General features: G+C 38.9%; 1 protein-coding gene across 1 annotated transcript in view; it reads right to left on the minus strand.

The window, feature by feature from the left end:
* Ca10 (carbonic anhydrase 10) overlaps positions 1-13,591 on the minus strand; it is a 505,400-nt gene that overhangs the window by 384,077 nt on the left and 107,732 nt on the right. The window lies entirely within an intron of this gene.

Genomic DNA, 13,591 nt, shown 5'->3' on the forward strand with positions numbered 1-13,591 from the left:
TTATCAAAACAACTCACATAAACTATATTCCAGTTAGGAATATAGCACCTTGAGAAAGTATCAAAATGTATCTGGGAGCAAGGTGGGCGACAAGGAGATTCAAAGGCATTTGGTGGTTGGATCACAAAGGGAAACAAAGCCAGCAGATGTTCTCAAGTGTAGAAATAAGAGAATATTCTGTGTGTAATGAAACAGCAAGTACAAAGATGCCAAATAGTGACTGTGTATTGTGAAGTTCACATGCTATATAGTCCCCAAGAAACAGCTAACAATGGTAGTCTGGGAAAATATCACCAATCAATAATATCAAATACTTCCAAGGATGTGAGTTAGATTCTATACAGTTGTACAACCAACATGAAGAAAAAAATACACAGGTATCTAAGTAAAGTAAAGATATATGTACCATGTACTTTCTGACATAAATTATCATGCATACCCATGAAGACACATAGACGAATATTCAGTACACTTGTTTAACGTAATGAAAAACTAGAAGTCATGAAAATACTCATGAACAGCTGAGCAGAAAGGTAAATTGTGGAAAATCCATTTAGTAGACTTGTACCCTACAGTCCTCGCTACTCACACCCAATGTATAAATAGAACGGAATAAATCTCACATACCTAATTAGCAGGAATAGAAAACATGTTGCAGAATGAATGAATTACGGGTACCATACTAGCAGTATGGGTATAGAATCAGATTGCTGTTTGTGTGTGTGTTTGGACATATTGTAAAACAATATGGTAAAAACCTTACACAAGCATTTTAAATCATTTTGCAATGAATGTAATGAGTGAAGATATTTGCTTATAGATCATACAAACACAAAAGATATTGTTTAGCTTTGAAAAAAGACATCTGTCATTTTTTTTCACAGTACAGATGAAATTGGCAGATCCTATGCTATGTGAAATAATCTAGAATCAGAAAGATAAATATACTGCATAATCTCCTAGCATTATGTGAAATCCACACACTGCATGTTCTCATGGTCTAGATATAGAATACCAAAAAACAAAAAGCAAAACAAAAAAAGAATGAACCCCCCCCCCCCCAAACCGCAATTCAGCCAGGCATTGTGGCACGTGGCATAGTTTTGGCTCTTGAGAGGCTGAAATGGGAGTATTGTTCAAGTCCAGTAGTTCAGAGTCATTCTAGACAATACATGAGACTTTATCTAAAAACAAAAGTGCAACAACATTAAAAACAACAACAACAACAACAACAACCAGTAACCAAATTTGCAGAATCACAGGGTGAAATGATGGTTGAAAGGGAGTAGAACTGGTAATAAAAGGGAAGACATTCAATGCAGGTACTACTTTGACTTAATGCAAGATGAACGGTTCTGAGAGATCTATGGCAGAGCACAACCATTACAGGCAACAGTATTCTGTTATATACCCAAACAGTCCTTCAGAAGATAGGTGTGGGGCTGTGCTCTTGTTCTACCTACAAAATCCATCACAATAGTAAACTAAAAGCAGGGTGAACTTTGGAGGAGATGGCTAAGCCACAGCATGGATTGTGAAGGTGGCTGCATTGATGTGTGTCTAACCTCAATACACATTTTAAAAAAAATGCATTCATGTTTACTCATGGGTATGTGAACATGTGTGCAGTTACTCTTGATGGTCAGAAGGGGGTGCTGAATCCATATCCACCTGTTGGCAATGCACTATTTATTGGAACCCTCACGTGGGGATCCTAACACCAGAAGGGACTCCACATGCTTTTATGTCATTTAGTGGGAAGTTGAGAAAAACTTTGGTATAAAACCAGGGCTTGAGCGGGACTGGGTCGGTGGGAGCCCAGGCTAGTTTGTCGGCTGATTGTTCAGCATCTGTCAAATGTTGCCTTGCACCACACATTACCAGGGACTTTACACAGGTGTCTGACTCAGGAGCTCTAGATTTTCATTTTCAACAAGTTCCCAGATGCTGGCTCTTCTAGGCAGGGTCTGAGTTTGGAGAAACCTTTGATGTGATCCAATTTTCCTATTTTATGCTTCAAGGAAACGAAGACAGAGATATTTCAGTTTTGGAACATGAGGTCACAAGGCAGGTGAGAGAAATGGAGTTTTTTTTCACAATCCTATTTATTCTAAACTGCATAGGAAGTTTCAATTGTGTCCTGGCTGCTGTGCTAGAAACCGGGTATGAAAGGATGAAAATGACATGGTCCTTGCTTTCCAGGGGCTTGCAACCGGGTGGATGAAATAGATGATATAGTGTTTACGACTGCTGAGAGGAGAGAAAGCTATGTGACCACTGAAAAGTATCTGTTTCCAGACTGAGGCAACCCAAGGTGTCTTAAAAGCTGACTCGTCATCAGTAAAGAAAACCAAGCAGGTGGAACAGCTTGTGTGAAGCATGAGCAAAAGGACATGGCACCATGCTGAACGGTAGGAATCCTGGCTTGGCCCCTAGCTGGAAGCCTGTGCAATCATTTCACATCCAAGCCTCGCTGTCCTCTTCCAAAAAGAAGAGCATCAAAGAACAGATGATTAATATAAGGATAATGAAATAATGAGTGTATGGAGAGGGTTGGTATAGTGCCGGAAACACAATTTGCCTCTAATACATAGTGGCCATTGTTTATTTTTATTAGTGTCATCATAGCACAATGGCTCATCAGAGCATGATGCACTCACAGTCATTAATGAACTGGAGTGTGAGGTGCAGGTGTCTGAATTAGACAAGGCCAGACAGTAAAGAACGCTATCCATTGTACCTCCTTTCCCCTCCTCTTCCCTCCCCTCCCCTGTTCCATTTTGGAAGTGTTGAGATTATCAACAAGCTTCATTTATGGGATTCTGAGACTAGAACTCAGGGCTATTTCCTTCCTGCTTAGCAAGCACTAACAAATGAGCCACAACCACTGAGAAGTCCCAATGTTACTTTTTAATGTGAACACAATCAACATTTGAGAGTGAATTTAGGCCGAAGAATGCCATTCCCAAGTCTGCCTTACAAAGAAGGAGAATAGAAAAGCCAAGGAGAGGGAGGGCAGGCATCAAAAGAAAAAAATAAAATAAAATAAATAAAAAGAGGTCAGTTTTGGAAGGAGGTGGTGTACCTGTATGTACCTGTATGGGAATGTTTAGAATGCAGAAGAAAAAATATTGCCAATGCAAATCACGAATACCCCAGTTGGAAATTGGATGAAAGGGAGGAAAATAAATCACCCAGTGATGTTGCATAGAGATAACAGGTCACTGAAGAATAGGGAAGTCAGGAGACACAAGGAAGTGTTCCAACAGCTGAAAGAGAACTCCAATTGGCAGATGTGGTCAACAATACAAGCTGCTCCAGAGATCAAGTGGGCAAAGGACTACAGAACGACAATTTTTGCAACCAGGAGATTCAATGACAGACTGATTATTACTTGATGCCAGGTATATTTCTCACTGAAATTGAGATTTTCATATAAGGTGGTAAAAGGAAATAGAACTTAGGTAAAGAGCAGTTACTGCCAACCCCGTCCCATTGTCAAACACTAAATTCCTCTCTTGAAAGCCTCAACAGCGATAGAGCTTTGCACCTTTTGTTTTCACCTTCCTCCGGGGCCTGAGTGGTATAACTGGTGCTTTGTGGTTTGCTCTGAGCATCCTTCAGTGAAGGCGGCAGCAGCCACGCACATAGTCATATTTCCCAACATGCCCCAGGGTTTCCATGTCTTAGCTTTTGGTCAGTCTCTCTCCTTGCTTAACCTTTTCCTTAAACATTCTACTCATACTACTCATTCTACTCATAATCTACAGTTCGATCCCTTAGCCATGCCAGAGACTCTTGCCTTCCACTCCCTCCGCTATCCTCTATCCAGGATTCCTCACAATCTATGCTCATTCACTCATTTTCCTCCTCCAAGGGAAGGAGCACATGGGTCCCGGCTGGTCCAGGCTCTGTTGTTGTTATGTTATCCAAGTGCCTGGCATATGAAAGTCTAATAGCATTACTGGAGGAAGGGTGGGGAAAAAGTATGAAACAAATAATATTCTAGAATCATTCAGGGAAAGTATAAGAATGCTCATGATGAAGCAACACATAGACTGAAGAGTCCCGTGAGAGAGACAGAACTGAGATGTGAGGTAAGCAGGCAGTCAGGGGTGTTCATAGGCTATCACAGGGGTCTCATAAGCACACTTCTGGCATCGACAATGTTATCATTAGTGAGTAACTGAAGTGTGTTTCTTCTTTATGAATGAGGGCACAGCAGCTTTGAGAGGTAACTAATTTGTCGTGCAAAGCAGGCAGCACGGATGAGTCAGTGTTGAAATGAATTAGATGTCTATAGTACTCGCTTACTCTGTGGAACCACGTGGCTTTCATGGATAAATTGAAAACATTAGGCGAAAGGGAACTTTGACATGAGATCAGAACAGAGACTTGAAATCCTTTCACTGATTTAGGAACAAGGGCAACCATCCTGCCTAAGCAAAAGAGGTCTATATACACGCAGCCGCTAAGAGGGTGTGTCAGAATTCATTATTTCGTAGATAGAATTATACAGAAAACATGACCCTGCTCTGGGTTTTTGAAATATCAACTAGTGTAGTAATTGGTTTTATTTTTGGCAAAAAGGACCAAAAGGTTTGTTTTACCATATATCAACTCTGTGATCACATAAACTAATATTCTTCTGTTTAGCCTCAGGTTTCTTTTTTTATTAAAAAAAGAATAAAACCAAATGATTGTTAAGTCTTTTGCAATTCATGCATTTCATAAGTATTTATTATCTAGAAGTTGTCATGAGGAAGAAAATGTGAGTTCATTATTTTGCCTTGTTTCAACATGGTTCTTAGGAATCTGGATGTGTCTTTACTCTCTTGTTCCAGGGTTGATTCTTGGAAAGAAAATAGCACCAGGCCATGTCCTCAGTCTAGAAGTGTTTCTGCCACAGAATGAGTGTGTTCTCTTCAGTGTGTTAGAAGGACTCTGCCCTCTCACTGTTGACAGTGATAAAAATAAAACAACAACAGCAGCAGCAACAACTAAACCTGTCTTTTTCTATAGCACCTTTTTACCAGCTGGAAGCTGAAAGGAAAATTCAGGTGGAAAGTGACCATCTTAACAGCAAGCATTTGCTTTAATTTTGGAGAATGAAACTTACATTGATTTTTAAAAGATCATCCTGAATAAGATATCCCAGCAGCAGAAAAACACACATGGTATATACTCATTTATAACTGGATATTAGACATATAATATGGGATAAACATACTAAAATCTGTACACCTAAAGAAGCTGAGCCAGGAAGACCCTGGGTAAGATGCTCAATCCTCATTCAGAAAGGCAAATGGAAGAGACATTGGAAGTGGGAGAAAAAGGAGACAGATCAGGAACCTACCACAGAGGGCCTCTGAAAGACTCTACCCTCTAAGGTATTAAAGCAGATGCTAAGATTCATAGCCAAACTTTGGGCAGAGTGCAGGGAATCTTGTGAAAGAAGGCAGAGATAGAAAGACCTGGAGGGGACAGGAGCTCCCCAAGGAGAGCAACAAAACCAAAAAATCTGGTCACAGGGGTCTTTTCTGAGACTGATACTCCAACCAAGGACCATGCACGGAGATAACCTAGAAACCCAGCGCAGATGTAGCCCATGGCAACTCAGTCTCCACGTGGGTACCCTAATAAGGGGAAAAAGGGCTATCTCTGACAAGAACTCAGTGGCTGGCTCTTTGATCACCTCCCCATGAGGGGCTGTCAGTCTTACCAGCTACAGAGGAAGACAATGCCAGTCCTGATGAGACCTGATAAGCTAGAGTCATTTGGAAAGGAAGGAGGAACTCCCCCACAAGTGGACTTGGGGAATGCCCTGGGAGGAGAAGAGGGAGGGTGGGTTGGGAAGGGATGAGGAAAGGGGCTACAGCTGGGATACAAAATGAATACATTGTAATATATAAAAAAAAATAAATAAAAAAGTGATCAGAAACCAACAAGAAACCTCCTTCAAAACCCAGACAGCTGGATGAGCCAATGGAATCTCTAAGCTTGTGTCTGCTACTCTAAGTTTGTATCAGGGAGGTGAGAAACAAATGTGCTTTAAATTACCTAGAAATTAAATCTCTCTCCACACTGGGGAAAAAAGTTAATACAACCATGAGCTTCATTAACAGAAGAAGGCTAGCTTTCTGTCATGGAAAATAATTGAATCGTTCAGTTTGTATTTAAATTAGAGTATTCATCTCTGGCAATGCATACTAAGTGTAAAAGCAACACACTAGTTTATTCAAAGAATAACAGCCAACATGGTGAGAAGGTCTGAAAGCCATGTGCTCTGTGTGGATTTTAATCCAGATAAAAATGACATAAGTGAGGCCTTATAATGGTCTTCAACTATTTAGCGAAATAAATTCTTTGTTTTCAGGAGGGCAGACTGTACAATGAATGTGTCCAGGCCAAGCACAGACAGGGGAACCTAAGCTAGATACTTTTTCAGGAGAAAAACAGTGGAAAGTGATCTTTACAATTTCTGAGGCTCACCAAAACCTGGGAGTAGTTTGTATGCCCAACAGGCTAACTAGAAATGACAGGCACAGGGAACATGGAACATTAGGTAGAATCCTTGTAGGAGAATGGGCTTTAGAGCAAAGCTACATTAGCCTCAGGATTGAGACTACTTATTTAAATCTACCTTAATAAAGAAAGACTTTAAGCCATATAGAGCAATCAGAGTAAAATCCAATACTACACAGGCATATAACATAATCCATCAATCAAAACAAACAAATAAACAAACAAACCCTCATCATATCAGGTATCACTTAAAGTGAAAAGTCATAAAAAAAGGGAAAGACAACCCAAGTCCGGTGGGAAAAGTTAATCAATGGAAACAAACAAACAAAAAATGGAACAATCAGACTCTAAAACAGGTAACTATTTCTTACATGTTCAAAGAAGGACAGGAAATATAAGCAAGATGCAAAGAGAAATGGAAGCATTCTCTGACAGCATTTTAAAGTCATGGTTGACAAAAATTTGTATAGGTTAAAGATCACACTGATTTGATATGCTTATATAATAGAATGGGAACCAATTTCCGCAAGAAAAGCAACAATCCTCTATCTCAATGCTCACAACAAACTCATAGTAAATTCTAGTACGCAAGACAGTGTAAACTACAATCACTACGTTGCATACTAAATGTACAGAGGTTATTCCGTGTATATCTGGACATTTACATCCTTTGACCAGCATGTCTCCATTTCTCCTCTTCCCCCTACAATCACCATTTACTCTCTGCTTGTTGGCTTTTTAAGATTTTGCACAAAGGTGGATATAATATAGCATTTGTCTTTCGTGCTTGTTTTATTCTCTTAGCAAAATGCCTTTCAGGTTTATTCATTGCAAATGACAGGATTCAGTTATTTATTATTGAACAATATCTCACTGTGTGCATACATATTAATATAGATTCATATTTATTCACACAAACAGTTATACACATATACATACGTTTTCATCATTTTTCCTTGGCATCTTATAGGTCTCTGGTAATTTATTCAGAGAAATGGAAATGTAAAAGTTTACCAAAAGATCTAGATATGAAAAATGTCTGATATGGCAAAAAAAAATTCTGTAGGACTTCCATGATGATTCAAACCAGAAATCTTAGGATGTAGGAGACTGAGGGAGGGGAATCATGAGTTTAAGTAAGGTTGGGCTAAACAGAAAGGGCCTATAGCAAAGAAATGACTTCAGAAGAAAAAAAAATGTATGAACTTGAAATTTCAGGAAAAAAGAAAACAAATAAAGAAGCCAAAAGCATATAATTGAAAAAGAAAAACAGCATCTTCAACAAATGGTGTTGGTCTAAGTGGATGTCTACATGTAGAAAAATGCAGATAGATTCCTGATTATCACCTTGCACAAAAGTAGAGTCAAAGTGGATCAAAGACCTGAACATAAAACCAGACGTACTTGATCTCTTAGGAGAAAAAAGGGGAAGAGCCTTGAACTCGTTGTCACAGGAGACAACTTCCTGAATGAAACACCAACAGCACAGGCTCTAAGATCAACAATCAATAAACAGAATCTCATGAAACTGAAAAGCTTCTGTAAAGCAAAGGACACTGTCTTCAGAACAAAACAACAGCCTACAAACTGGGAAAAGATCTTCACTAACCCTAAATCTGACAGAGGGCTAATATCCAGAATATATAAAGAACTCAAGAAATTAAAAACCAACAAACCAAATAAAAAATGGGGTACAGAGCTAAACAGAGAATTAAAAATGGCAGAGAAATAGTGGAATAACAGATGGTAGAAAAACATTTAAAGAAATGCTCAAAGTCCTTAGTCATTTGGGGAAATGCAAATCAAAATGACTCTGAGATTTCACCTCCCATCCATCAGAATGGTTAAGATCAAAAACTCAAGTGACAACACATGCTGGAGACGATATGGAGGAATGGGAACCCTCCTCCATAGCTGGTGGGAATGTAACCTTGTACAATTGCTTTAGAAATCAATCTGGTGCTTTCTCAGAAAATTAGGAATAGTGCTACCTCAAGATACAGCTATACCACTCCTAGGCATATATCAGAATTATATTTAACCATACAACAGGATGTTTGCTCCATTATGTTCATAGCAGCTATACCACTCCTAGGCAAAAATATGCTCAACCATACAACAAGGGCATTTGTTCTGTTATGTTCATAGCAGCTTTATTCATAATAGCTAGAATCTGGAAACAACTTAGGTGTACTTCAACCAAAGAATGGATACAGAATTGTGGTACATTTACACAATGGAATAATACTCATCTATTAAAAAGAAGAAAGCCATGAAATTTGCAGGCAAATGGATAGAACTAGAAAAGATCATCCTGCATGAAGTAACCCAGAAACAGAAAGGCATGCATGAGATATACTCACTTATAAGTGATATTGGTCATATAATAAAGGATAAACATACTAAAATCTGTACACTTAAAGGAGCTAAACAACAAGGAAGACCCTAGGGAAGATGCTTAATTCTCGTTCATAATGGAAAACAGTATAGACACTGGACACAGTAGAAGAGAGGGAACTAGATAGGAGCTTACCACAGATATCCTGTAAAATACTACACCTCATAGGGGATCAAAGCAGATGCAGAGACTCACAGCCAAACTTTGGACAGAACTCAGGGAGTCTTAAGGACAAAGGGGGATATAGAAAGCCCTGGAAGGGACAGAAGCCCCACAAGAAGACCAACAAATCCAAAAAAGCTGGGCTCAGGGGTGGGGGACTGCAGAGACTGATGCATCAATGAAAGACTATGCATAGAGAGGACCTAGACCCCCTGCTCAGATGTAGCCCATAGACAGCTCAGTCTCCAAGTGGGTACCCTAGTAAGAGAAGAGACAGTCTCTGACATGAACTTGGTTGCCTGTTCCATGAGCATTTCTCCATGGTGAGACAACCTAACTAGCCCACAGAGGAAGAAGTTCCAAGCAATCTTGATGGGACCTGATAGGCTAGGGTCTGACAGGAGGGGTGAGGTCTTCCCCTACATGTGGGCTAGGGAAGAGGGATAGGGGAGGAAGAGAGAGGGAGGGTGGGACCAGGAGGATATGAGCAAGTGGGCTACAACTGGGATTCAAACCAAATAAATTGTAAATAATAAAAAAATAAAATAATAATAAAGAAAAAAGAAAAAAATCAAAATTTAACCACACACACACACACACACACACACACACACACACAAGAAGTTTAAAAATGGAAAAGAAGTTTGAGGAATTAATATGCATTACTAAGTAGCCAAAGACAAAAAACAGAGGGAGCTAAAGCAAAAGAGCATGTATAGTAGAACAATGTATAGAATACTTTGTCTAAAAACTTTTTCGAGGTTTACAAAAAAAAAAAAACCAAAAACCAAAAAACAAAAACAAAAAAAAAAAAAACTAAGAAGTCATGTAAACTCCAATCAGTTTAATGCAACAAAAATATGAAGGCTTTTCACCACCAAACTGAGGAAAAACAAGAAATAAGAAAGAAATAAGAAAGGAAATCTTACAAGTTGCCAGAGGGAGAAAGAAGGATACATGAAAATCTACAAGGAATGAGAAAAAAAAACAACAAAAAAACCTACCTTAAGATTGTGAAAGTTAGTCCTACAGAGACGCCAAACTCCCTACATTCCAACTCACAGCTACATCATAGAGTGAGCGCTTCTCAGTAGGTGAATGGTTAAGGAAAACATGGTGTATATACAAGGTGGGGTTTGACTCCATCATAAAGAAGAATGAGATTTTGCTATTTGCTGAAAAATAGAAGTAGCAAGAGGTCATCCATGCTGAGCAAATAAGTCAGTTCCACAATTGATAAATATTGGATGTCTGCTCTCAGAGACAGTGGGGAAGTACACAAAACTAGGAATGTTGGAAGGGGAAAGATGGATGATGGTGAGAAAGGATACAAAGGAAGTGAGTATCATCAAAGTACGTTTTTTTCACATATAGCAATATCGTAACAAAACGTTTTAGTTTGCATAGTTAGCATATGCTAATAAAATTATAATTAGTAAGCTTAAGACTAACAAGATTACGTAAGTTAAAATTCCGTGTGAAACAGCATTAAGTAACTTTTTAATTAAACTTTATTTTTACATTAATTAAAGTTTATTTACTTTATATCCCAGCTGTAGCCTCCTCCCTCGTTCCTTCCCTCATTTCCTCCCATGCCCCTCTTCAAGTCCACTGATAGGGGAGGATCGCCTCCTCTTCCTTCTGACTCTAGATTATCCCATCTCATCAGAACTGGTTGCATTGTCCTCCTCTGTGGCCTGGCAAGGCTGCTCCCCCTTCAGGGGGAGGCAGTCAAAGAATTAGCCACTGACTTCATGTCAGAGGCAGTCCCTGTTCCCCTTACTAGGACACCCACTTAAAGACTGAGCTGCCATGGGCTACATCTGAGCAGGGGTTCTAGGTTATATCCATGAATGGTCCTTGGTTGGAGTATCAGTCTCAGAAAGACCCCTGTGCCCAGATTTTTTGGTTCTGTTGCTCTCCTTGTGGAGCTCCTGTTCTCTCCAGGTCTTACTACCTCCCCCTTCTTTCCTAAGATTCCCTGCCCTCTTCCCAAAGTTTAGTTATGATTCTCAACATCTCCGTGATACAGTCGTGGTTAGAGTCTTTCAGAGGCCCTCTCTGCTAGGCTCCTGTTCTGTTTCCTGTTTTCTCCTTCTTGCAATGTCCATCCCATTTGTCTTTCTGAGTGAGGATTGATTCTCTTATCCAGGGTCCTCCTTCTTGCTTAGCTTCTTTAGGTGTACAGATTTTTGTAGGTTTATCCTATCCTATAGGTCTAGTACCCACTTATAAGTGAGTATGTACTGTGTGTGTCTTTCTGTTTCTAGGATACCTCACTCAGGATGATCTTTTCTAGTTCCCACTGTTTGTCTGCAAATTTCATGATTTCTTTGTTTTTAATTGCTGAGTAGTATTCCATTGTGTAAATGTTCTACAATTTCTGTATCCATTCTCCCATTGAAGGACATCTGGGTTGTTTCCAAGTTCTGCCTATTACGAATAAAACTGCTATGAACATGGTTGAGCAAATGTCATTGTTTTGTACTTGAGTGTAATTTGGATATATGCCTAGGAGTGCTATATCTGGATCTTGAGGAAGTGCTGTTCCTAATTGTCTGAGAAAGTGCCAGACTGATTTGCAAAATTGTTGTACAAGTTTACATTTCCACAAGCAATGAAGGAGGGTTCCCCTTTCTCCACATCTTCTCTAAGCATGTATTGTCACTTGAGGTTTTGATCTTAGGCATTCTAATGGGTATAAGGTGAAATTTCAGGGTCATTTTGATTTGCATCTCCCTGATGACTAAGGATGTTGAGAATATCTTTAAGTGTTTCTCTGCCATTCGCTCTTCCTCTGTGGAGAATTCTCTGTTTAGCTCTGTACCCCATTTTTTTAATTGGATTACTTGATTTTTTGCTTTTAACTTCTTGAGTTCTTTATATATTCTGGATATTGGCCCTCTGTCAGACATAGGGTTGGTGAAGATCCTTTCCCAGTCTGTAGGTTGTTCTTTTGTTCTGAGGACAGTGTCCTTTGTTTTTCAGAAGCTTTTCAGTTTCATGAGGCCCCATTTATTGATTGTTGATTTTAGAGCCTGTGCTGTTGGTGTTCTGTTCAGGAAGTTGTCTCCTGTGCCAATGAGTTCAAGGCTCTAACTGATTTAGAGTGTCTGGTTTTATGTTGAGGTCTTTGATCCACTTGGATTTTAGTTTTGTGCAGGGTGATAAATATGGATCTACTTAGATTTTCTACATGTAGACATCCAGTTAGACCAGCACCATTTGTTGAAGATATTGTCTTTTTTCCATTGTATAGTTTTGTCTTTGTCAAAAATCAAGTATCCATAGGTGTGAGGGTTTATTTCTGGGCCTCATACTTGATTCCTTTGATCTACCAGTCTGTTTCTATGCCAGTACCATGTAGTTTTTATTACTATTGCTCTGTAATACAGCTTGAGATCAGGGATGGAGATACCGCCAGACGATCAGTTGTTGTACAGGATTGTTTTGGCAATTCTGTTCTTTTGTTTGTTTCTCCATATGAAGTTGAGAATTTTTCTTTCAAGTTCTGTAAAGAATTTTATTGGTATTTTGATGTGAATTGCATTGAATCTGTAGATTGCTTTTGTCAGAATAGCCATTTTCATTATGTTAATCCTATCAATCCATGAGCATGGGAGATCTTTCCATCTTCTGGTATCTTCTTCAATTTCTTTTTTCAGAGACTTAAAGTTTTTTTTCGAACAGGTTTTTCACTTGCTTGGTTAGAGTTACACCAAGGTACTTTATGTTATTAGTGGCTATTGTGAAGGGTTTTGTTTCCCTAATTTCTTTCTCGGCCCTTTTTTCTTTGGCATACAGGAGGGCTTCTGATTTTTTTTTTAGTTAATTTTGTATCCAGCCACTTTGCTGAAGGTGTTTGTTAGCTGAAGGAGTTCTCTGGTTGAATTTTTTGGGTTGCTCATGTATACTATCATATCATCTGCAAATAGTGATACTTTGACTTCTTCCTTTCCAATTTGTATCCCCTTGGTCTCTTTTAATTGTCTTATTGGTCTAGCTAGAACTTCAAGTACTATGTTGAAGAGATATGGAGAGAGTAGGTAGACTTGCCTTGTCCTTGATTTCAGTGGGATTGATTTAAGTTTTTCTCTGTTTAGTTTGATGTTGACTATAGGCTTGTTTTATATTGTCTTTACTATGTTTAGGTATGTGCTTTGTATGCCTGATCTCTCCAAGACTTTAAACATGAATGGGTGTTAGACTTTGTCAAATGCTTTTTTGGCATCTAAGGAGATGATCATGTGGTTTTTCTCCTTCAGTTTGTTTATATGGTGGATCATATTGATTAAAAAGAGAGAAAAAAGAAACAACCTTTCAATTTCGATTTTGTAACCAAGTAAAAATAAATTTGTTGCCAAAAATAATGTGAATAAAAAATGGTTAAGAAAAGGTTTCAGGAGAGAAACAAAGACTGAAATATGCATTGTCATCAAAAGTATTTAAGGGTCCTCATCAGTCAGGTGGAAGAGGGTAGCCAAGGGAAGTTTACATCAATACAGA

Source organism: Meriones unguiculatus, chromosome 7 (assembly GCF_030254825.1).
Source record: "Meriones unguiculatus strain TT.TT164.6M chromosome 7, Bangor_MerUng_6.1, whole genome shotgun sequence".
NCBI lineage: Eukaryota > Metazoa > Chordata > Mammalia > Rodentia > Muridae > Meriones > Meriones unguiculatus.